This window comes from Pieris brassicae, unplaced genomic scaffold (assembly GCF_905147105.1).
Source record: "Pieris brassicae unplaced genomic scaffold, ilPieBrab1.1, whole genome shotgun sequence".
NCBI lineage: Eukaryota > Metazoa > Arthropoda > Insecta > Lepidoptera > Pieridae > Pieris > Pieris brassicae.
Window position 1 is genome coordinate 7,677 of NW_025575875.1, and position 23,321 is coordinate 30,997.

Here is a 23,321-nt window from a genome sequence, read left to right on the forward strand (position 1 = left end):
CTCCCGCCTAAGAGACTGTTCAAAAATTTCAAACCAGTATCTAGCGGCTTGCTTTAGCCCATATAATGCTTTATTTAATTTACACACATAACCATTTTTGCAAGACACCCCTTCTGGAACTTTCATATATATTTCTTCCTGTAGTACCCCATTTAGAAATGCAGTTTTTACGTCCATGTGATGTACAAGTAAATTATATTGATTAGCAAAAGCAATAATAAATCTAAAACTAGCTATTCTTGCAACAGGTGCAAAAGTCTCATTATAGTCTATGAGATATTCCTGGCTAAAAGCCCTAGCAACGAGTCGAGCTTTATAGCGTAAAGGCTTTCCGAATTCATCATTTTTTATATTAAACATCCATTTGCAATCTATAATATTTTTGTTATCTGGCCGTGGTACTAAAGTCCATGTTTTATTTAAAAATAGAGAATTTAATTGCACCTTCCCAATGAACTCTATCGTCTCGTGTTTTAATCTCTTGAAACGAATTTGGTATTTTACACAAAATTGAACTAGCACACATAAGGTTATCATCGATTTCTTTATAAGAAATAGGGGGACGACTTTAAGCCTATCACTCCTACGTGGTTCAATACAACTGGTTGTGTCCTCATTATTTACGACCACTGAAAGATCATCAGAATGTGCATTTGGTTGTTCAAATTCGACGATGTCATGGTTAGTTTTGCGAATTTTCTGAGGAACTTCATAATCATCAGATTTACAGGTATCTGATTTATATCTGTCAGTTTTTTGAGACTTTATTGACTTTGAAATGTTGTCAATGTTAACATTATCATGAGAATTTACTATATTCTCTTCAGGTCGCAACGCAGGCCTGGATTGAAGTAATTTGTCCCATCTACTATGACATCTCTGACAGTAATAAATTTTTCGCATTTAGGATTAGGATTCCAAACTTTATAACCGTTTGGTTCGTATCCCACAAGAATACCTTTCCATGACTTAACATCGAATTTTGTCTTATATAACTTATCATGCACATAAACTGTTGAACCAAAAAAAATTAAATATTTTATTTGTGGTTTTTTGTTATGCCACATTTACGAATTCAATCATCATGTAAGTAATTTATATATTATTTAACATTGTACATTATAGTATGAAGTTGTAATAATTTTAAGCAGCATTATTTTCTTTAGGTGACGTAATTGGTGAATAATATTGTAATTGAAAAGGATATTTCTCTTTAAATGTACAAGCTGTGTGTGATGCAGAAATAAAATATATTAATGTTGTTCCCCATGGCCTGGTGCCGCTCATGATGCAACAACTTTTGTAAACTCAGTTCTACAAGTTAATTCAAATTTATTGATAAGAAGGTAGAACTTGATAAATGTGCCAACTAAATTAACAGGTATATTTGTTTATAGCTTAATATCGTACAGGTCTACTGAGAAATCACTGGATGGTTGTTAATAGTGCTTACTCAAATATACCTTATTCATTAACACCATTTCTCTGACTGACCAGAGATATGATGAAGTACACATTAAGAATAGGAATACTATAGAGAGGTAAATATATAGTATAATTTAGAGTATTAATAATTATACTATGTCAAAAAGTTGCAAGATATGTGACCCAAATGAAACATGATGTAAGGTTAAAATATTTGTCTTTTTCGGAAAATTTGGAGTATGGAAATGTCGCTTTAACATTGTATTTATTACTAGCTTAAGTTCAAGCTATTGTTATTGCCACAGCTGTTATGCAAAATATTTGTAAGGATTATAATTTGTAGATATACCGGCAGAAGTTTTAGTTCCAACACTTGATACAGTTTCAAGTCAAGAAGTTAATGAAGGAAATCAAGACGTAACTGAAAGAACAAGCTTTATTTATTATTTTGGAAAATTAATATATTCTTCTTAATTCTAGCAGAAACAAACATGTTGTATTTAAATGTCCTTTTGTACATATAAAATACTAGTACTTATTTTTCTTAGAAGAAAGTTAGTTAAAATTTTAATAAGTTATGTCGTTAATCTACCTATAAAATTAAATTATTATTTATCATAACCATGTAATGTAATGAAATATTAGGAAAAATAAATAAAACATAACATAATATAAAATTTATTTCATTATACTCTTATATATTACTAATATGTAATCCAATGTTATAAACAAATGTTATAAATGTAAACCAATGAAAATGTTAAAACCATCAACTTCAACTTCAACGAACATTAAAAAAACAGAACTGGTACAATTGGTTCAGGCTTTGTATAGTTATGCGCTTACCTACACATTCTGCGATTCATTTTTTATATTATAGATGACACTGATGACAAAGGCACTCTTATCGGTTGCTGGAATGAGAGATAAGTTTCATTAGGTTAGAAAATTATGGTTCCCGAAACTAAGAGCCTTCTGAAAAGCGGTCACCACGTTCGAGTAGTCCACAGGAAAACAAATATGATGCCAAACTCATTGCCGTTAATAATTTTTCCTAACGTTTTAAATATGATAGCAAACGATGGAAAGCCATTAAATAAATTGACCAGGAAACCGTGTAAGCCTTCGCCCCATCGCCAAAGTTCTTTAGTAATTTTAGTAAGATGAGGAAATTGAATTGAATCACTATACATTTCTTAACAAAAGTCAACCGATTTAATTTAATTTATAGGTTGGTCTGACGCACGATACCATTGTAAGTCCGGTAAAACTATCGATGGTTAAAATATTTACTCTCTAGACCCTTCGTGTAAAACCAGCCATATTCTGCTGCTGGACAGGCAGAGGTAGGCACGTAAGCCATCTAATTGTGCGAGATTTTGAAAAATTTGTTTATTATTATCATATTAACAGATTTAAGTTCTACATTTTATTAAATACCCAAGAATTTACAAGAATTTCATTACTCTTTTCAGTATTTACAATAAATCCTTTAGCTTCAAGAAGTGTTCTAGCGTCCTGAATATTTTGTAAACATTCAGTGTAGCTGGAGGACATAAACTTAATATTTCTTGTGTTAGCTTCTAATATTAATTTAATTATTCTAAATTCTATACATTTTTATGAAACATATTCTTAAGAATCTTGCTACAAGTGCGCATGTGCAATAGTTACTCATTTGACTCGTTCGGTTGTTTACGAGTTGTTACGAATTGACTCGACCATTTTCCCGAAGTGGGATGGTCGAGTCGGAGGAGGGAGTTGTGATTATAAAAGAGGTTGTGACACATGCGCAGGGGCCACTTTCGCTTCCGACCGCCGACCCGTGCGGATGTCTGCTCCAGTGCTCTCTCCGTGTGAGTCATCAGTGCTGTAGTGCCATCTCGCTCGCTCCGTGTGAGTCATCGCCGCTTGCCAGTGCGCACGCGCTGTCCGACCGCTGCCTTGCTGCCTGCTGCCCTCTCATTGGTCAGTCCGATCGCTGCCTTGCTGCCTGCCGCCCTCTCATTGGTCGCTTCGCTTCAATTTATGAACGCGGGTTTACCTGCGGCCCTCAGATAGCCACCTAACGGTGCCAAACGGTTATCTGTCGGTTAACGCCTTGTGCGGGAGTGTTTTTGTTGTAATTTATAGATTGTTCGAATTTACTTTGTTCAGTCTCTGAATATAGTTTACTTTTAGGAACATCGCTGACCAAGAAAAAGGTATTTTATAACCTTTTATCCACGATAATAGAGTTGTATCACAAGTAATAAGTGAATAACATTCTTTGATAAACTACCAGTGAGCGCGAGGTGGCGCGCGCGGCGCTGGACGCGACTGCCTATAGTAGGCTGTGAGCAAGCTCCTTCATCCTGGATTCCCCTTTTGCCTATGATTAAATTCTTTTTGACCTTCTTTGTCCTTTTCTGATTTTGATGCGAGCTTGTAGTCAACTAATCGCTTACTGAATAGGTACTTGTATACCTATGTTCCTTGAAGTTGTTCTTTTAGATCTTTTAAGGCTATATAGAATAAAGTTGTGTCGTGTGACTGAGTCTTGGTATTGTGTGTCACATTGGAATCCGCATCCATAAGTAATTTTAATAGGTACATATTTCTTGTTTCCGCAGACAAGAACACTGTGAGTGGCCTCTGCTAAACAAGAAGTAGCTGTAGCATTTGGTTTCATTTGAAACCTGCGTCCTATATTAATCCTGTTTGAGATTGCGGTCTTTTCCTCTGGGTTCAAATTGGGTGCATTGATTAGAATACTTAGATAAAAGTTGTAAAGTGTAAGCTTACTGCAAGATCAAACTGTATGTCTTCACCTGGAGTATTAGACTTTGATGGATCTTCTCCCGATACCTGCAGCAGTTCATTGTCTCATCCAGCGACAAGTGGTCGTTAGGGCGGCGGCCGTGCGTTACCTGTTACGCGACGCTTTTGGTTATGTACGCCTTCGTTCGAGGATACATCTGGAATAGTAAGGTAAATGCTACATTACAACTGGATTTACACACGTGTAGTTACAATTTCAATCAAATGAAAACTGAGGGTAGTATTAAAGTCTCAAAGCTCAATGTATAATAAAACTTCACTTACAGGTAAGTCATATTGACGATTTTGTGTTGTACTTTGCCAAAATACTTTGGAAAATACTCAAAATGCGGTATACCATCAAAAGAAGATTCTTCCTTATCCTTGCATAGGTTCCCTCTTCCGTCCGAGAATGGGCCTCTGAAGTAAGTAGATCGGTTAATCTTTCCAATATGGACCGTCGATATTTGAGGTTTTAGAGGGGCGGGGAGGGGGTTGACGGCTACTTCGGAGCTTTTATATATACTCTAGGGGTAGGGCAGACAAGACCATGTGGATAGTGGGGTGCTCTGATTCGGTTTTGGGTACTTTTTTGATATTAAAAAAGTACAGGATAATACAGAATTAGATAATACAGAAAGTTACAAACAATGAAAAAAATATTTTCAGCTATAAATTTCATTTTAAAATCCACAACAGACCTTATGCAATCCAACTTTTTCAAAATTCCAGTAAGCAATTTTTTTTTTTTTACTAATGATTTATTATTTTATAACCTGACCTGAAATAACATAAATCAAAACTTACTTTAACTCATCCGAGTAAGGATTAAGCCTTCTGCCAGATGACCTAGTAAGTCTGGGCATCGCAGCAAATTCCTCGCCAGGACTAGTCAGCCCACTAGGACCAGCAACCGGTTCGTCAAGGATCGGCGCAGAAGAGGAGGCCGTGACAAGCGGCTAATTTGAGTCCAACACTTGCACTTCACTTAACTCTTCAAACAATGGGCTTCGGAGACGCCATGGTAGTCAAACGTTGTAAGTTTATAGGAGTACGTAAAACGATTTCTACTGCAAGGGTGACAAACGATGACTGGACGCCATTAAACAAAATGAATGGCTTAAAAACAAATTTAGTGATCACCAAAAAGTATCGATACCCGAGTAGTATCGATATTTTCAATAACTTTTGTACTATCTACAAAACAAATATGGGCATTTAAACCGATGATCCATATTAGAAAGTTTAATGGCGATACCAGAGTAGTATCGATACTTTGAAAATTTTCGGAACCCTACACTAAGTGATTGACGTTTGACATCAATTATTTGTCAAATATATTTTGTAATTGCGTGTTGTTACTTACCAATTTGTGTGAAAAGTTTTAATAAATATATCTCATGAACCGTAAGTTTGCGCAACCTAAATCTTTGCAAAACTCTTTCTTTTAGTGAGTACTATCTACAAAAAAATGGGCATTTAAATCGACGGTCCATATTGGAAAGATTATCCAAAACAGCTTCACTATTAACTATGTCTAATGAAAACTTTATTTTTAGTGTTAAAGTTTGGGCTAAATTTTGTTTTCCTAATGGTGATGGGACATCCATTGAATCATTAAAAACAGTGAATGCCCAGCATAGGATACTATGTGAAAATCATTTGAATGAATCTTCATTTACCAGCAGCGATAGGAAAAGACTTAACAAGTTAGATTAAGAGTGAATAGAGGAGGATATAGACCAATTAAAAAACAAACATTGTAGTCCATATAGAGCAAGTTATGACATCCAAGTGAGTATTTACATTCATATTCTACCTAAGTCAAATAGACAAATTTTTATAGTCATGCTTTTTTACATAGAGGTAGGTAGGCAGTACATTTCTGACACACATCTAGGTGATATATGGATGATTAAAAGTTTTCTATTTTCTCTATCCACTTATTGGATTTGTTATCTTTTTCGAATTTTTTATTCAATTATTTTTGTATATTTTCCAGGAACCATCAACTAGCAAAGGTATTTTGTAGGACTTGGACGTGAAAAAGTTCAGTGAACTTACACCTCAAAAGCAAACGCTGTCTAAGAGATGCAGAAAAAATCTATCTGAAATAGTGAGGCTCTGAAAAAAGTTTCAAGGTGATAAAAACTCCAAAAGATCTATATTAAGTGTACTAACATCAAACGAACCTAGCAATGAAATATTAAAAAGCACATTAAATAATTCATTTTCTTTACTATTACAAAGCCAACTGAAAAACTTTATAAGAAAATTAACTGGAATGAGATGGACACTGGATGATAAAGTGAACGTCTTGAGCATCTATAAGAAATCAAACTTTTGTTTTATATTATTGATTAGGTTATTTTGAAAGAAAATATTTTTTTAACTGGATTATTATACATAATTATAAGTTTATAATAATACAAATAGTTTTAATCCGGTATAAAAAATTGGTTTCTTTCAATGTGTAAAAGCTATGTTAACCAAAGACAATACTAGGTTATTTTGTCAGCTCTCTCAAGGCATTATTGAACAAAATTCCAATGGTATGTGGAATCAACAGCCCAGTAATACAGACAGTAAAAGAAATCACAAAAGACCAAGATGTCAATGATAATTTATGTAAAATGGCTTTTGATGAAATGTCAATAAGAAAAAATCTGACATATAACGTAAAACTCAATGCTAAGGCCGTACTACTGTGATAGCAAACCATAGTCGAACTTTCATGGTTATCGGTGTTCGAAAATGCTGGAAACAGCCAATAGCATTTTACTTCTCAGGAGATTGTGACACAGCAGACAAGTCAGCAGCTCTTGTCGAGGAGGTAACCACTTCTTTAGAATATTATACAAAATGTGGTTGAATATTAATTTTTACAAATTTACATTGGCTTGTTTGCTTGAGTGCATGTTTAAAGATTTAATTTTTTTTTAAACGGTATTTCCAATTTACACTAGATATACAAATAAACAGAAAACTAAACATAGGTTGGTATAATAATTTAATTAATTGAACAGCGGAAAGATATTAAAACTTTTTTATGACTTATTTATCCATTGAACCATGACCATCCATTGACTTATTTATCCGCTAGTGGCCTTTGGCAATTATTTCCCTGCATCGAGTAGTTGTTAGTATTGCCTTATTGCCTAATTAAAATAACTAATAATTGATGTACCTCTGCTGTACCATATTTATTTTCTTATTGCCGCTTGACCTGTGATTGGTTAAAATTGTTTTGAGAATAAGATCATAACCTTCCATTGCAGGTACAGTAAAGTGGAGCCACATAGAGGAGTTTTATAATAAAGATCGCGAGAATCCCAACCGTGTTTGCTCCAGCTTTAACCCAGCACCACTTACAACCAGTACAGAATGGCAAACAGAAAATCAAAGAGCGCCTAGCAGATCAAATTTTAAGCCATTCGGTTGCAGTTGGAATATTTGCCAAAGTAAGTTTCAAAATTTTATTGAAAAGTACTTCCGTCCGCGATGGCCTCCTAAACTACTTAACCGATTTTAAATTAAATTGGCACACCGTGAGCGGTCTGGTCCAACTTAAGAGATAGGGTAGCTTAGATCTTTAATTATAGTCGCAATTTTATTTTATTGCAAATTATTTGTCTATAATTAATTGACAGTCACAATTATTCGACTGAATTGAGTAAGTGATCAATAGATGGCACTGCTATGGTAAACCGACAAACGTGTCATATAAGCTACAATTCAATATCATGATTACCACGTGTTATTGAGGCTAAAGTATGAACTTTTTTAATTTTTGGTGTTAGCCAACCACGTGTTACTTAGACCGAAGTGTAAATCAAATTCAAATCTAAAACCACATTCTATGGCAGCTAGTAATTATATAATTTATTTTACCTTCAGATGAATGATGACAAGACGCCCCTGGAACAACTGTCGCTGGACAAGCTTTTCGACTGAACGGAGATTCGACCGACAGGAAAGAGGTATAAACACTTATTATAATAATACTTGACATCTGTAATTGTGGATGTGATCCAAACCCCACGTCGGTCCAATTAAAAACTAGCTTAGGCAATTAGTAGCAGCGTTTTTAATACGCTGAAATTATTATTCTTCGAAGACACTAAACCTAGCTGCGCAACTGAATATCCCTGTAACAGCCAGGTGGAACCTCCAACCTCCCAGGGAAATTAAGTGGCATCGCCGACTCAGCTACGCCTACGTCTGGCTATGCTCTCGGGGTGTAACTCCCATGATTTAGTTAATCGTTATGAAACAAATAACTGTATGTTGAAGAGAGTGCCTGCGTCTGGCTATGCTCTCGGAGTGTAACTCCCATGATTTAGTTAATCGTTATGAAACGAATAACTGTATGTTGAAGAGAGTGCCTGCGTCTGGCTATGCTCTCGGAGTGTAACTCCCATGATTTAGTTAATCGTTATGAAACGAATAACTGTATGTTGAAGAGAGTGCCTGCGTCTGGCTATGCTCTCGGGGTGTAACTCCCATGATTTAGTTAATCGTTTTGAAACGAATAACTGTATGTTGAAGAGAGTGCCTGCGTCTGGCTATGCTCTCGGAGTGTAACTCCCATGATTTAGTTAATCGTTATGAAACGAATAACTGTATGTTGAAGAGAGTGCCTGCGTCTGGCTATGCTCTCGGAGTGTAACTCCCATGATTTAGTTAATCGTTATGAAACGAATAACTGTATGTAGAAGAGAGTGCCTGCGTCTGGCTATGCTCTCGGAGTGTAACTCCCATGATTTAGTTAATCGTTATGAAACGAATAACTGTATGTTGAAGAGAGTGCCTGCGTCTGGCTATGCTCTCGGAGTGTAACTCCCATGATTTAGTTAATCGTTATGAAACGAATAACTGTATGTTGAAGAGAGTGCCTGCGTCTGGCTATGCTCTCGGAGTGTAACTCCCATGATTTAGTTAATCGTTATGAAACGAATAACTGTATGTAGAAGAGAGTGCCTGCGTCTGGCTATGCTCTCGGAGTGTAACTCCCATGATTTAGTTAATCGTTATGAAACGAATAACTGTATGTTGAAGAGAGTGCCTGCGTCTGGCTATGCTCTCGGAGTGTAACTCCCATGATTTAGTTAATCGTTATGAAACGAATAACTGTATGTTGAAGAGAGTGCCTGCGTCTGGCTATGCTCTCGGAGTGTAACTCCCATGATTTAGTTAATCGTTATGAAACGAATAACTGTATGTTGAAGAGAGTGCCTGCGTCTGGCTATGCTCTCGGAGTGTAACTCCCATGATTTAGTTAATCGTTATGAAACGAATAACTGTATGTAGAAGAGAGTGCCTGCGTCTGGCTATGCTCTCGGAGTGTAACTCCCATGATTTAGTTAATCGTTATGAAACGAATAACTGTATGTTGAAGAGAGTGCCTGCGTCTGGCTATGCTCTCGGAGTGTAACTCCCATGATTTAGTTAATCGTTATGAAACGAATAACTGTATGTTGAAGAGAGTGCCTGCGTCTGGCTATGCTCTCGGAGTGTAACTCCCATGATTTAGTTAATCGTTATGAAACGAATAACTGTATGTTGAAGAGAGTGCCTGCGTCTGGCTATGCTCTCGGAGTGTAACTCCCATGATTTAGTTAATCGTTATGAAACGAATAACTGTATGTTGAAGAGAGTGCCTGCGTCTGGCTATGCTCTCGGAGTGTAACTCCCATGATTTAGTTAATCGTTATGAAACGAATAACTGTATGTAGAAGAGAGTGCCTGCGTCTGGCTATGCTCTCGGAGTGTAACTCCCATGATTTAGTTAATCGTTATGAAACGAATAACTGTATGTTGAAGAGAGTGCCTGCGTCTGGCTATGCTCTCGGAGTGTAACTCCCATGATTTAGTTAATCGTTATGAAACGAATAACTGTATGTTGAAGAGAGTGCCTACGTCTGGCTATGTATGCTCTCGGAGTGTAACTCCCATGATTTAGTTAATCGTTATGAAACGAATAACTGTATGTTGAAGAGAGTGCCTGCGTCTGGCTATGCTCTCGGAGTGTAACTCCCATGATTTAGTTAATCGTTATGAAACGAATAACTGTATGTTGAAGAGAGTGCCTGCGTCTGGCTATGCTCTCGGAGTGTAACTCCCATGATTTAGTTAATCGTTATGAAACGAATAACTGTATGTTGAAGAGAGTGCCTGCGTCTGGCTATGCTCTCGGAGTGTAACTCCCATGATTTAGTTAATCGTTATGAAACGAATAACTGTATGTTGAAGAGAGTGCCTGCGTCTGGCTATGCTCTCGGAGTGTAACTCCCATGATTTAGTTAATCGTTATGAAACGAATAACTGTATGTTGAAGAGAGTGCCTGCGTCTGGCTATGCTCTCGGAGTGTAACTCCCATGATTTAGTTAATCGTTATGAAACGAATAACTGTATGTAGAAGAGAGTGCCTACGTCTGGCTATGTATGCTCTCGGAGTGTAACTCCCATGATTTAGTTAATCGTTATGAAACGAATAACTGTATGTTGAAGAGAGTGCCTGCGTCTGGCTATGCTCTCGGAGTGTAACTCCCATGATTTAGTTAATCGTTATGAAACGAATAACTGTATGTTGAAGAGAGTGCCTGCGTCTGGCTATGCTCTCGGAGTGTAACTCCCATGATTTAGTTAATCGTTATGAAACGAATAACTGTATGTAGAAGAGAGTGCCTGCGTCTGGCTATGCTCTCGGAGTGTAACTCCCATGATTTAGTTAATCGTTATGAAACGAATAACTGTATGTAGAAGAGAGTGCCTGCGTCTGGCTATGCTCTCGGAGTGTAACTCCCATGATTTAGTTAATCGTTATGAAACGAATAACTGTATGTTGAAGAGAGTGCCTGCGTCTGGCTATGCTCTCGGAGTGTAACTCCCATGATTTAGTTAATCGTTATGAAACGAATAACTGTATGTTGAAGAGAGTGCCTGCGTCTGGCTATGCTCTCGGAGTGTAACTCCCATGATTTAGTTAATCGTTATGAAACGAATAACTGTATGTTGAAGAGAGTGCCTGCGTCTGGCTATGCTCTCGGAGTGTAACTCCCATGATTTAGTTAATCGTTATGAAACGAATAACTGTATGTAGAAGAGAGTGCCTACGTCTGGCTATGTATGCTCTCGGAGTGTAACTCCCATGATTTAGTTAATCGTTATGAAACGAATAACTGTATGTTGAAGAGAGTGCCTGCGTCTGGCTATGCTCTCGGAGTGTAACTCCCATGATTTAGTTAATCGTTATGAAACGAATAACTGTATGTTGAAGAGAGTGCCTGCGTCTGGCTATGCTCTCGGAGTGTAACTCCCATGATTTAGTTAATCGTTATGAAACGAATAACTGTATGTAGAAGAGAGTGCCTGCGTCTGGCTATGCTCTCGGAGTGTAACTCCCATGATTTAGTTAATCGTTATGAAACGAATAACTGTATGTTGAAGAGAGTGCCTGCGTCTGGCTATGCTCTCGGAGTGTAACTCCCATGATTTAGTTAATCGTTATGAAACGAATAACTGTATGTTGAAGAGAGTGCCTGCGTCTGGCTATGCTCTCGGAGTGTAACTCCCATGATTTAGTTAATCGTTATGAAACGAATAACTGTATGTTGAAGAGAGTGCCTGCGTCTGGCTATGCTCTCGGAGTGTAACTCCCATGATTTAGTTAATCGTTATGAAACGAATAACTGTATGTTGAAGAGAGTGCCTGCGTCTGGCTATGCTCTCGGAGTGTAACTCCCATGATTTAGTTAATCGTTATGAAACGAATAACTGTATGTTGAAGAGAGTGCCTACGTCTGGCTATGTATGCTCTCGGGGTGTAACTCCCATGATTTAGTTAATCGTTATGAAACGAATAACTGTATGTAGAAGAGAGTGCCTACGTCTGGCTATGTATGCTCTCGGAGTGTAACTCCCATGATTTAGTTAATCGTTATGAAACGAATAACTGTATGTAGAAGAGAGTGCCTACGTCTGGCTATGTATGCTCTCGGGGTGTAACTCCCATGATTTAGTTAATCGTTATGAAACGAATAACTGTATGTTGAAGAGACTGCCTGCGTCTGGCTATGCTCTCGGAGTGTAACTCCCATGATTTAGTTAATCGTTATGAAACGAATAACTGTATGTTGAAGAGAGTGCCTGCGTCTGGCTATGCTCTCGGAGTGTAACTGCCATGATTTAGTTAATCGTTATGAAACGAATAACTGTATGTTGAAGAGAGTGCCTACGTCTGGCTATGTATGCTCTCGGAGTGTAACTCCCATGATTTAGTTAATCGTTATGAAACGAATAACTGTATGTAGAAGAGAGTGCCTACGTCTGGCTATGTATGCTCTCGGAGTGTAACTCCCATGATTTAGTTAATCGTTATGAAACGAATAACTGTATGTTGAAGAGAGTGCCTACGTCTGGCTATGTATGCTCTCGGAGTGTAACTCCCATGATTTAGTTAATCGTTATGAAACGAATAACTGTATGTAGAAGAGAGTGCCTACGTCTGGCTATGTATGCTCTCGGAGTGTAACTCCCATGATTTAGTTAATCGTTATGAAACGAATAACTGTATGTTGAAGAGAGTGCCTGCGTCTGGCTATGCTCTCGGAGTGTAACTCCCATGATTTAGTTAATCGTTATGAAACGAATAACTGTATGTTGAAGAGAGTGCCTGCGTCTGGCTATGCTCTCGGGGTGTAACTCCCATGATTTAGTTAATCGTTTTGAAACGAATAACTGTATGTTGAAGAGAGTGCCTGCGTCTGGCTATGCTCTCGGAGTGTAACTCCCATGATTTAGTTAATCGTTATGAAACGAATAACTGTATGTTGAAGAGAGTGCCTGCGTCTGGCTATGCTCTCGGAGTGTAACTCCCATGATTTAGTTAATCGTTATGAAACGAATAACTGTATGTAGAAGAGAGTGCCTGCGTCTGGCTATGCTCTCGGAGTGTAACTCCCATGATTTAGTTAATCGTTATGAAACGAATAACTGTATGTTGAAGAGAGTGCCTGCGTCTGGCTATGCTCTCGGAGTGTAACTCCCATGATTTAGTTAATCGTTATGAAACGAATAACTGTATGTTGAAGAGAGTGCCTGCGTCTGGCTATGCTCTCGGAGTGTAACTCCCATGATTTAGTTAATCGTTATGAAACGAATAACTGTATGTAGAAGAGAGTGCCTGCGTCTGGCTATGCTCTCGGAGTGTAACTCCCATGATTTAGTTAATCGTTATGAAACGAATAACTGTATGTTGAAGAGAGTGCCTGCGTCTGGCTATGCTCTCGGAGTGTAACTCCCATGATTTAGTTAATCGTTATGAAACGAATAACTGTATGTTGAAGAGAGTGCCTACGTCTGGCTATGTATGCTCTCGGAGTGTAACTCCCATGATTTAGTTAATCGTTATGAAACGAATAACTGTATGTTGAAGAGAGTGCCTGCGTCTGGCTATGCTCTCGGAGTGTAACTCCCATGATTTAGTTAATCGTTATGAAACGAATAACTGTATGTTGAAGAGAGTGCCTGCGTCTGGCTATGCTCTCGGAGTGTAACTCCCATGATTTAGTTAATCGTTATGAAACGAATAACTGTATGTTGAAGAGAGTGCCTGCGTCTGGCTATGCTCTCGGAGTGTAACTCCCATGATTTAGTTAATCGTTATGAAACGAATAACTGTATGTTGAAGAGAGTGCCTGCGTCTGGCTATGCTCTCGGAGTGTAACTCCCATGATTTAGTTAATCGTTATGAAACGAATAACTGTATGTTGAAGAGAGTGCCTGCGTCTGGCTATGCTCTCGGAGTGTAACTCCCATGATTTAGTTAATCGTTATGAAACGAATAACTGTATGTTGAAGAGAGTGCCTGCGTCTGGCTATGCTCTCGGAGTGTAACTCCCATGATTTAGTTAATCGTTATGAAACGAATAACTGTATGTAGAAGAGAGTGCCTACGTCTGGCTATGTATGCTCTCGGAGTGTAACTCCCATGATTTAGTTAATCGTTATGAAACGAATAACTGTATGTTGAAGAGAGTGCCTGCGTCTGGCTATGCTCTCGGAGTGTAACTCCCATGATTTAGTTAATCGTTATGAAACGAATAACTGTATGTTGAAGAGAGTGCCTGCGTCTGGCTATGCTCTCGGAGTGTAACTCCCATGATTTAGTTAATCGTTATGAAACGAATAACTGTATGTAGAAGAGAGTGCCTGCGTCTGGCTATGCTCTCGGAGTGTAACTCCCATGATTTAGTTAATCGTTATGAAACGAATAACTGTATGTTGAAGAGAGTGCCTGCGTCTGGCTATGCTCTCGGAGTGTAACTCCCATGATTTAGTTAATCGTTATGAAACGAATAACTGTATGTTGAAGAGAGTGCCTGCGTCTGGCTATGCTCTCGGAGTGTAACTCCCATGATTTAGTTAATCGTTATGAAACGAATAACTGTATGTTGAAGAGAGTGCCTGCGTCTGGCTATGCTCTCGGAGTGTAACTCCCATGATTTAGTTAATCGTTATGAAACGAATAACTGTATGTTGAAGAGAGTGCCTACGTCTGGCTATGTATGCTCTCGGAGTGTAACTCCCATGATTTAGTTAATCGTTATGAAACGAATAACTGTATGTAGAAGAGAGTGCCTACGTCTGGCTATGTATGCTCTCGGAGTGTAACTCCCATGATTTAGTTAATCGTTATGAAACGAATAACTGTATGTAGAAGAGAGTGCCTACGTCTGGCTATGTATGCTCTCGGGGTGTAACTCCCATGATTTAGTTAATCGTTATGAAACGAATAACTGTATGTTGAAGAGACTGCCTGCGTCTGGCTATGCTCTCGGAGTGTAACTCCCATGATTTAGTTAATCGTTATGAAACGAATAACTGTATGTTGAAGAGAGTGCCTGCGTCTGGCTATGCTCTCGGAGTGTAACTGCCATGATTTAGTTAATCGTTATGAAACGAATAACTGTATGTTGAAGAGAGTGCCTGCGTCTGGCTATGTATGCTCTCGGAGTGTAACTCCCATGATTTAGTTAATCGTTATGAAACGAATAACTGTATGTTGAAGAGAGTGCCTGCGTCTGGCTATGCTCTCGGAGTGTAACTCCCATGATTTAGTTAATCGTTATGAAACGAATAACTGTATGTTGAAGAGAGTGCCTGCGTCTGGCTATGCTCTCGGAGTGTAACTCCCATGATTTAGTTAATCGTTATGAAACGAATAACTGTATGTTGAAGAGAGTGCCTGCGTCTGGCTATGCTCTCGGAGTGTAACTCCCATGATTTAGTTAATCGTTATGAAACGAATAACTGTATGTTGAAGAGAGTGCCTGCGTCTGGCTATGCTCTCGGAGTGTAACTCCCATGATTTAGTTAATCGTTATGAAACGAATAACTGTATGTTGAAGAGAGTGCCTGCGTCTGGCTATGCTCTCGGAGTGTAACTCCCATGATTTAGTTAATCGTTATGAAACGAATAACTGTATGTTGAAGAGAGTGCCTGCGTCTGGCTATGCTCTCGGAGTGTAACTCCCATGATTTAGTTAATCGTTATGAAACGAATAACTGTATGTAGAAGAGAGTGCCTACGTCTGGCTATGTATGCTCTCGGAGTGTAACTCCCATGATTTAGTTAATCGTTATGAAACGAATAACTGTATGTTGAAGAGAGTGCCTGCGTCTGGCTATGCTCTCGGAGTGTAACTCCCATGATTTAGTTAATCGTTATGAAACGAATAACTGTATGTTGAAGAGAGTGCCTGCGTCTGGCTATGCTCTCGGAGTGTAACTCCCATGATTTAGTTAATCGTTATGAAACGAATAACTGTATGTAGAAGAGAGTGCCTGCGTCTGGCTATGCTCTCGGAGTGTAACTCCCATGATTTAGTTAATCGTTATGAAACGAATAACTGTATGTTGAAGAGAGTGCCTGCGTCTGGCTATGCTCTCGGAGTGTAACTCCCATGATTTAGTTAATCGTTATGAAACGAATAACTGTATGTTGAAGAGAGTGCCTGCGTCTGGCTATGCTCTCGGAGTGTAACTCCCATGATTTAGTTAATCGTTATGAAACGAATAACTGTATGTTGAAGAGAGTGCCTGCGTCTGGCTATGCTCTCGGAGTGTAACTCCCATGATTTAGTTAATCGTTATGAAACGAATAACTGTATGTTGAAGAGAGTGCCTACGTCTGGCTATGTATGCTCTCGGAGTGTAACTCCCATGATTTAGTTAATCGTTATGAAACGAATAACTGTATGTAGAAGAGAGTGCCTACGTCTGGCTATGTATGCTCTCGGAGTGTAACTCCCATGATTTAGTTAATCGTTATGAAACGAATAACTGTATGTAGAAGAGAGTGCCTACGTCTGGCTATGTATGCTCTCGGGGTGTAACTCCCATGATTTAGTTAATCGTTATGAAACGAATAACTGTATGTTGAAGAGACTGCCTGCGTCTGGCTATGCTCTCGGAGTGTAACTCCCATGATTTAGTTAATCGTTATGAAACGAATAACTGTATGTTGAAGAGAGTGCCTGCGTCTGGCTATGCTCTCGGAGTGTAACTGCCATGATTTAGTTAATCGTTATGAAACGAATAACTGTATGTTGAAGAGAGTGCCTACGTCTGGCTATGTATGCTCTCGGAGTGTAACTCCCATGATTTAGTTAATCGTTATGAAACGAATAACTGTATGTAGAAGAGAGTGCCTACGTCTGGCTATGTATGCTCTCGGAGTGTAACTCCCATGATTTAGTTAATCGTTATGAAACGAATAACTGTATGTTGAAGAGAGTGCCTACGTCTGGCTATGTATGCTCTCGGAGTGTAACTCCCATGATTTAGTTAATCGTTATGAAACGAATAACTGTATGTAGAAGAGAGTGCCTACGTCTGGCTATGTATGCTCTCGGAGTGTAACTCCCATGATTTAGTTAATCGTTATGAAACGAATAACTGTATGTTGAAGAGAGTGCCTGCGTCTGGCTATGCTCTCGGAGTGTAACTCCCATGATTTAGTTAATCGTTATGAAACGAATAACTGTATGTTGAAGAGAGTGCCTGCGTCTGGCTATGCTCTCGGGGTGTAACTCCCATGATTTAGTTAATCGTTTTGAAACGAATAACTGTATGTTGAAGAGAGTGCCTGCGTCTGGCTATGCTCTCGGAGTGTAACTCCCATGATTTAGTTAATCGTTATGAAACGAATAACTGTATGTTGAAGAGAGTGCCTGCGTCTGGCTATGCTCTCGGAGTGTAACTCCCATGATTTAGTTAATCGTTATGAAACGAATAACTGTATGTTGAAGAGACTGCCTGCGTCTGGCTATGCTCTCGGAGTGTAACTCCCATGATTTAGTTAATCGTTATGAAACGAATAACTGTATGTTGAAGAGAGTGCCTGCGTCTGGCTATGCTCTCGGAGTGTAACTGCCATGATTTAGTTAATCGTTATGAAACGAATAACTGTATGTTGAAGAGAGTGCCTGCGTCTGGCTATGCTCTCGGAGTGTAACTCCCATGATTTAGTTAATCGTTATGAAACGAATAACTGTATGTAGAAGAGAGTGCCTACTTCTGGCTATGTATGCTCTCGGAGTGTAACTCCCATGATTTAGTTAATCGTTATGAAACGAATAACTGTATGTTGAAGAGAGTGCCTGCGTCTGGCTATGCTCTCAGAGTGTAACTCCCATGATTTAGTTAATCGTTATGAAACGAATAACTGTATGTTGAAGAGAGTGCCTGCGTCTGGCTATGCTCTCGGAGTGTAACTCCCATGATTTAGTTAATCGTTATGAAACGAATAACTGTATGTTGAAGAGAGTGCCTACGTCTGGCTATGTATGCTCTCGGAGTGTAACTCCCATGATTTAGTTAATCGTTATGAAACGAATAACTGTATGTTGAAGAGAGTGCCTGCGTCTGGCTATGCTCTCGGAGTGTAACTCCCATGATTTAGTTAATCGTTATGAAACGAATAACTGTATGTTGAAGAGAGTGCCTGCGTCTGGCTATGCTCTCGGAGTGTAACTCCCATGATTTAGTTAATCGTTATGAAACGAATAATTGTAGGTTGAAGAGAGTGCCTGCGTCTGGCTATGCTCTCGGAGTGTAACTCCCATGATTTAGTTAATCGTTATGAAACGAATAACTGTATGTTGAAGAGAGTGCCTGCGTCTGGCTATGCTCTCGGAGTGTAACTCCCATGATTTAGTTAATCGTTATGAAACGAATAACTGTATGTTGAAGAGAGTGCCTGCGTCTGGCTATGCTCTCGGAGTGTAACTCCCATGATTTAGTTAATCGTTATGAAACGAATAACTGTATGTAGAAGAGAGTGCCTGCGTCTGGCTATGCTCTCGGAGTGTAACTCCCATGATTTAGTTAATCGTTATGAAACGAATAACTGTATGTAGAAGAGAGTGCCTACGTCTGGCTATGTATGCTCTCGGAGTGTAACTCCCATGAGTTAGTTAATCGTTATGAAACGAATAACTGTATGTTGAAGAGAGTGCCTGCGTCTGGCTATGCTCTCGGAGTGTAACTCCCATGATTTAGTTAATCGTTATGAAACGAATAACTGTATGTAGAAGAGAGTGCCTACGTCTGGCTATGTATGCTCTCGGAGTGTAACTCCCATGATTTAGTTAATCGTTATGAAACGAATAACTGTATGTTGAAGAGAGTGCCTGCGTCTGGCTATGCTCTCGGAGTGTAACTCCCATGATTTAGTTAATCGTTATGAAACGAATAACTGTATGTTGAAGAGAGTGCCTGCGTCTGGCTATGCTCTCGGAGTGTAACTCCCATGATTTAGTTAATCGTTATGAAACGAATAACTGTATGTTGAAGAGAGTGCCTGCGTCTGGCTATGCTCTCGGAGTGTAACTCCCATGATTTAGTTAATCGTTATGAAACGAATAACTGTATGTTGAAGAGAGTGCCTGCGTCTGGCTATGCTCTCGGAGTGTAACTCCCATGATTTAGTTAATCGTTATGAAACGAATAACTGTATGTTGAAGAGAGTGCCTGCGTCTGGCTATGCTCTCGGAGTGTAACTCCCATGATTTAGTTAATCGTTATGAAACGAATAACTGTATGTAAAAGAGAGGGCCTACGTCTGGCTATGTATGCTCTCGGAGTGTAACTCCCATGATTTAGTTAATCGTTATGAAACGAATAACTGTATGTTGAAGAGAGTGCCTGCGTCTGGCTATGCTCTCGGAGTGTAACTCCCATGATTTAGTTAATCGTTATGAAACGAATAACTGTATGTTGAAGAGAGTGCCTGCGTCTGGCTATGCTCTCGGAGTGTAACTCCCATGATTTAGTTAATCGTTATGAAACGAATAACTGTATGTAGAAGAGAGTGCCTGCGTCTGGCTATGCTCTCGGAGTGTAACTCCCATGATTTAGTTAATCGTTATGAAACGAATAACTGTATGTAGAAGAGAGTGCCTGCGTCTGGCTATGCTCTCGGAGTGTAACTCCCATGATTTAGTTAATCGTTATGAAACGAATAACTGTATGTAGAAGAGAGTGCCTGCGTCTGGCTATGCTCTCGGAGTGTAACTCCCATGATTTAGTTAATCGTTATGAAACGAATAACTGTATGTAGAAGAGAGTGCCTACGTCTGGCTATGTATGCTCTCGGAGTGTAACTCCCATGAGTTAGTTAATCGTTATGAAACGAATAACTGTATGTTGAAGAGAGTGCCTGCGTCTGGCTATGCTCTCGGAGTGTAACTCCCATGATTTAGTTAATCGTTATGAAACGAATAACTGTATGTAGAAGAGAGTGCCTACGTCTGGCTATGTATGCTCTCGGAGTGTAACTCCCATGATTTAGTTAATCGTTATGAAACGAATAACTGTATGTTGAAGAGAGTGCCTGCGTCTGGCTATGCTCTCGGAGTGTAACTCCCATGATTTAGTTAATCGTTATGAAACGAATAACTGTATGTTGAAGAGAGTGCCTGCGTCTGGCTATGCTCTCGGAGTGTAACTCCCATGATTTAGTTAATCGTTATGAAACGAATAACTGTATGTTGAAGAGAGTGCCTGCGTCTGGCTATGCTCTCGGAGTGTAACTCCCATGATTTAGTTAATCGTTATGAAACGAATAACTGTATGTTGAAGAGAGTGCCTGCGTCTGGCTATGCTCTCGGAGTGTAACTCCCATGATTTAGTTAATCGTTATGAAACGAATAACTGTATGTTGAAGAGAGTGCCTGCGTCTGGCTATGCTCTCGGAGTGTAACTCCCATGATTTAGTTAATCGTTATGAAACGAATAACTGTATGTAAAAGAGAGTGCCTACGTCTGGCTATGTATGCTCTCGGAGTGTAACTCCCATGATTTAGTTAATCGTTATGAAACGAATAACTGTATGTTGAAGAGAGTGCCTGCGTCTGGCTATGCTCTCGGAGTGTAACTCCCATGATTTAGTTAATCGTTATGAAACGAATAACTGTATGTTGAAGAGAGTGCCTGCGTCTGGCTATGCTCTCGGAGTGTAACTCCCATGATTTAGTTAATCGTTATGAAACGATTAACTGTATGTAGAAGAGAGTGCCTGCGTCTGGCTATGCTCTCGGAGTGTAACTCCCATGATTTAGTTAATCGTTATGAAACGAATAACTGTATGTTGAAGAGAGTGCCTGCGTCTGGCTATGCTCTCGGAGTGTAACTCCCATGATTTAGTTAATCGTTATGAAACGAATAACTGTATGTTGAAGAGAGTGCCTGCGTCTGGCTATGCTCTCGGAGTGTAACTCCCATGATTTAGTTAATCGTTATGAAACGAATAACTGTATGTTGAAGAGAGTGCCTGCGTCTGGCTATGCTCTCGGAGTGTAACTCCCATGATTTAGTTAATCGTTATGAAACGAATAACTGTATGTAGAAGAGAGTGCCTACGTCTGGCTATGTATGCTCTCGGAGTGTAACTCCCATGATTTAGTTAATCGTTATGAAACGAATAACTGTATGTTGAAGAGAGTGCCTGCGTCTGGCTATGCTCTCGGAGTGTAACTCCCATGATTTAGTTAATCGTTATGAAACGAATAACTGTATGTTGAAGAGAGTGCCTGCGTCTGGCTATGCTCTCGGAGTGTAACTCCCATGATTTAGTTAATCGTTATGAAACGAATAACTGTATGTAGAAGAGAGTGCCTGCGTCTGGCTATGCTCTCGGAGTGTAACTCCCATGATTTAGTTAATCGTTATGAAACGAATAACTGTATGTTGAAGAGAGTGCCTGCGTCTGGCTATGCTCTCGGAGTGTAACTCCCATGATTTAGTTAATCGTTATGAAACGAATAACTGTATGTTGAAGAGAGTGCCTGCGTCTGGCTATGCTCTCGGAGTGTAACTCCCATGATTTAGTTAATCGTTATGAAACGAATAACTGTATGTAGAAGAGAGTGCCTACGTCTCGCTATGTATGCTCTCGGAGTGTAACTCCCATGATTTAGTTAATCGTTATGAAACGAATAACTGTATGTTGAAGAGAGTGCCTGCGTCTGGCTATGCTCTCGGAGTGTAACTCCCATGATTTAGTTAATCGTTATGAAACGAATAACTGTATGTTGAAGAGAGTGCCTGCGTCTGGCTATGCTCTCGGAGTGTAACTCCCATGATTTAGTTAATCGTTATGAAACGAATAACTGTATGTTGAAGAGAGTGCCTGCGTCTGGCTATGCTCTCGGAGTGTAACTCCCATGATTTAGTTAATCGTTATGAAACGAATAACTGTATGTTGAAGAGAGTGCCTGCGTCTGGCTATGCTCTCGGAGTGTAACTCCCATGATTTAGTTAATCGTTATGAAACGAATAACTGTATGTTGAAGAGAGTGCCTGCGTCTGGCTATGCTCTCGGAGTGTAACTCCCATGATTTAGTTAATCGTTATGAAACGAATAACTGTATGTTGAAGAGAGTGCCTACGTCTGGCTATGTATGCTCTCGGAGTGTAACTCCCATGATTTAGTTAATCGTTATGAAACGAATAACTGTATGTTGAAGAGAGTGCCTACGTCTGGCTATGTATGCTCTCGGAGTGTAACTCCCATGATTTAGTTATTCGTTATGAAACGAATAACTGTATGTAGAAGAGAGTGCCTACGTCTGGCTATGTATGCTCTCGGAGTGTAACTCCCATGATTTAGTTAATCGTTATGAAACGAATAACTGTATGTTGAAGAGAGTGCCTGCGTCTGGCTATGCTCTCGGAGTGTAACTCCCATGATTTAGTTAATCGTTATGAAACGAATAACTGTATGTTGAAGAGAGTGCCTGCGTCTGGCTATGCTCTCGGAGTGTTACTCCCATGATTTAGTTAATCGTTATGAAACGAATAACTGTATGTTGAAGAGAGTGCCTGCGTCTGGCTATGCTCTCGGAGTGTAACTCCCATGATTTAGTTAATCGTTATGAAACGAATAACTGTGTGTTGAAGAGAGTGCCTGCGTCTGGCTATGCTCTCGGAGTGTAACTCCCATGATTTAGTTAATCGTTATGAAACGAATAACTGTATGTTGAAGAGAGTGCCTGCGTCTGGCTATGCTCTCGGAGTGTAACTCCCATGATTTAGTTAATCGTTATGAAACGAATAACTGTATGTTGAAGAGAGTGCCTGCGTCTGGCTATGCTCTCGGAGTGTAACTCCCATGATTTAGTTAATCGTTATGAAACGAATAACTGTATGTTGAAGAGAGTGCCTGCGTCTGGCTATGCTCTCGGAGTGTAACTCCCATGATTTAGTTAATCGTTATGAAACGAATAACTGTATGTAGAAGAGAGTGCCTACGTCTGGCTATGTATGCTCTCGGAGTGTAACTCCCATGATTTAGTTAATCGTTATGAAACGAATAACTGTATGTTGAAGAGAGTGCCTGCGTCTGGCTATGCTCTCGGAGTGTAACTCCCATGATTTAGTTAATCGTTATGAAACGAATAACTGTATGTTGAAGAGAGTGCCTGCGTCTGGCTATGCTCTCGGAGTGTAACTCCCATGATTTAGTTAATCGTTATGAAACGAATAACTGTATGTAGAAGAGAGTGCCTGCGTCTGGCTATGCTCTCGGAGT

General features: G+C 39.4%; 3 long non-coding RNA genes across 6 annotated transcripts; 2 read left to right on the forward strand and 1 right to left on the reverse strand.

Moving 5' to 3' along the window:
• The first annotated feature begins 915 nt into the window (after positions 1–915).
• On the forward strand, positions 916–1,828 carry LOC123719095. The gene is made up of 3 exons (XR_006755163.1): positions 916–1,086; positions 1,167–1,541; positions 1,769–1,828. It is a non-coding gene; the product is annotated as an uncharacterized LOC123719095 (long non-coding RNA).
• Positions 1,829–3,586: 1,758 nt separating this feature from the next.
• LOC123719094 lies at positions 3,587–5,472 on the reverse strand. Its single transcript, XR_006755162.1, has 3 exons — positions 5,032–5,472; positions 4,510–4,644; positions 3,587–4,382 (listed from the first exon to the last, which is right to left on the reverse strand). It is a non-coding gene; the product is annotated as an uncharacterized LOC123719094 (long non-coding RNA).
• A 79-nt stretch (positions 5,473–5,551) lies between these two features.
• LOC123719093 lies at positions 5,552–8,465 on the forward strand. Of its 4 annotated transcripts, none has more exons than XR_006755161.1 (6): positions 5,591–5,674; positions 5,784–6,018; positions 6,227–6,365; positions 6,730–7,057; positions 7,503–7,685; positions 8,122–8,465. It is a non-coding gene; the product is annotated as an uncharacterized LOC123719093 (long non-coding RNA). The 4 variants fall into 4 exon arrangements; XR_006755160.1 differs by having other exon boundaries at positions 6,743–7,057; XR_006755159.1 differs by having other exon boundaries at positions 5,552–5,631; positions 6,227–7,057.
• Positions 8,466–23,321: the final 14,856 nt, after the last annotated feature.